Consider the following 3,090-nt stretch of genomic DNA (forward strand, 5'->3'; position numbering starts at 1 on the left):
AAAGGGAGAGAAAGAGCGAGGGTGGGAATAACCAGAAAGAGAGAGAGAGAGAAGGCGGATGTAGAGATGAGCAGTGACAAACAGACATCCAGATACACCGACAAACAGACAGACAAATGTAAGATTTATTCAAACCAGCTGTTACATAATACAGCGATAATCCGGTAACAAGTCTTTTAAAGTCGCACCTGTGATCTTTATATCGTAAATTCTTCCTCAATTCCCATTCTGCTTACTTCATATTGTCAAAGAAAATCTCATTTCCACAACCATTGTAACTATCTTGCGACATTCAATATCCTTATATCCTTCCTCCGTTCTTGTCAACTATTATTATTATTATTATTATTATTATTATTATTATTATTATTATTATTATTATTATTATTATTATTATTATTATTATTATTATTACCATCATCGTCATCATCATGATCATTGCTATCATCATCACCAACATCTTCATCGTTATTATTATTATTATTTATATTATGAAAGATTGCTTCATCGGGCTAAAGCGGGTATCGGATGAAATTGAATTGCGGCTTTCTTCCGGTGTTCTAACCCCATCGAGGTCAACTTTGCTTTTCATACCGCCACCATCGATACAATTAAGTACCAGTCAAGTACTGAGGTTGATTGTTAATAGTAGTAATAGTGGTGGTGGTGGTGGTGGTGGTGGTGGTAGTAGTAGTAGTAGTAGTAGTCTTTTCTTGACCCACCGGATGTAACTTTAACTATCATCTCCCTGAGATCGTTTAAATAGTTATCAGCCACATTTTGATCGGTCATGTTCGGTTCTAGCTATCAAACACCTCTAAATTATTTACCTCTCCATCACAAACGTTATTATCAACTTCATTGAAATTACTGGCCCCAATATCATCGCACCCGCTGGCCCCAGTGAACCAACAACACAGATTAGTTGGCTGGAACAGTTACCTCCTATCTTACTTGACTCCCGAACATTCTGACATTTGTGTCAACCCTTCACCCTAGACTAGTATATTTAGTCATCAACTTTGAGACGATGAATGACAAAGCTGACCTTGGTGATACTCCAACTGGAGACTCATAGAACTGGAACAGTACTGCAAGACATTCTATTCTATTCTATTCTGCTCCCTAACGACTCGACCCATTCGCTGCCCACCATATGCTTAAGGGTGTTTTTATCCAATATGTCTTTCCTTTGTTAAGACCTTACAATCGGAGGTTTGAGAGTGTTGGCTGCTGTTTCTAGTCTATTGTTCGAGTCTTTGTATAGTATTGAGCATATAGTGTATCAATACGCTCGTCTATGCTTATATCAATGATAATTGTACTGAGGAGTAAAGTAGACAAATGCCTCTGAAATGAGATCCAACATCATCTAAAAACAAGATACATTCAATAATCTACATTATGTATCAAACGAAAACAAAAGGATTGTCACTGGGAGAGCGTTTTTGATCAAAGATTTGCTGTTTTAGCATTGCCTTCAGGCTTAACAAAAGTAGCAACATTTGTTTACAACAGTAATATAATAAGAACCAATTAGGAGATTTATATGTAGACATTGGATCTGCTAGAAATCGCAGCAGGTGTAATGTTTGTCAAACGTTACATCTAGCAACGAAATAACTTCCATGCTTAAAGGAAGCAAAGCTTCAAGTTTAATTAGTGATAAAATCAATCAGATAAGCTAAATTTGTAATTAGAAAGTCGTGTCCTTTCGAGAAAACTTTCAACAATAATAATAATTTCAAAATACGAAAAGCCAACTAGAGACGAAGTACGTCACCTGACGTGTTATCATACTGAACTGGACATCACTTCAATGTACATGGGAGAAACAGCACATTGTGCTTGAGAGAGATTTCAGGATATATTGGCAGCTAGACAGAAATGAGAAAGTACCCGGATCTAAGAATACATACTGAGAAAACATGAAGGAACAGTAATCACACTTGGTATAGAGTTCCTGCCCACAGATCCCTGGAAGCCGAATTTGTGTTGAGTCAAAAACGAAAGCCTGGCACGGTCTCTATAGGAAAGACTAGAGGAGTAAGAACATGCTTTCCTCTGAGTGAAAAACAATACAAAAATAATGTATTAACTATACATTTACCGCAAAGGTGATATAATTCACTGATGAAGACAATATGATGAAATTATTTTAAAATTAATGATATATAAAGATGCACATATATGTGTGCTTGTATGTATATATGCGTGTATATGCATGTATATGTATGTATATGTTTATATATATATATATATATGTGTGTGTGTGTACGTAAATATATGTATATATGTGTGTGTGTGTGTATGTACGTATGTATATATACATGCATGAACTTATATGTGGAGGGAGAGAGAGAGAGAAAGAGATGAGATTAACATATATATATTCATATATAGGTAGGTAGATATAGATAAGTAGGCAGATAAAAAGACAGACAGGCAGATAGCTAGATAAACAGATAGACGAAGATAGAGAGAGATTTAGATAAATGTAGACACAGAATTGCACGAATGAGAAAAACATAACAAAAGTAAAAGAATTCAAATATTACCCAACCTCAACCCCCATTCCCATCCGTATCCGCACCCATATATATATTTATAACCACGATTCAAACTCCACATCAGCGTGACTACGTGCACCACGGCACCGCAGAACAACCAACAGCACGTACATATACATACACACATAGTCTATCCAACACAAGCACTCCCAGCACAATCAACAGTAGCCGCAACTTTGTATAGAAAAAAAAAACGCCAAGAGAACAGTCACGGATATATTCACTGAAAAGGTTACAGACGTGAAACCAAAAAATCTTTGACAAATCAAATGCATATATATGTGTGTGCGTGTGTGTATGTGTTTATGTCTGTATGTGTGTGTATGAGTCTGTGTTTGTGTGTGTGTGTTTGTGTGTATGTGTGCGTGTGCGTGTATGTAGGTGTGTGTATTTGCATCTTTGTGTGAACGTATGTATAAATGTTAAATATGTTCATGAGTGTATGTATGTTTATAAATAAATATGCATACATAGAAAGATATCGGTGTAGACTTATATACACATATATATGCATATACAA

The sequence above is a fragment of the Octopus bimaculoides genome, chromosome 23 (genome assembly GCF_001194135.2).
Source record: "Octopus bimaculoides isolate UCB-OBI-ISO-001 chromosome 23, ASM119413v2, whole genome shotgun sequence".
NCBI lineage: Eukaryota > Metazoa > Mollusca > Cephalopoda > Octopoda > Octopodidae > Octopus > Octopus bimaculoides.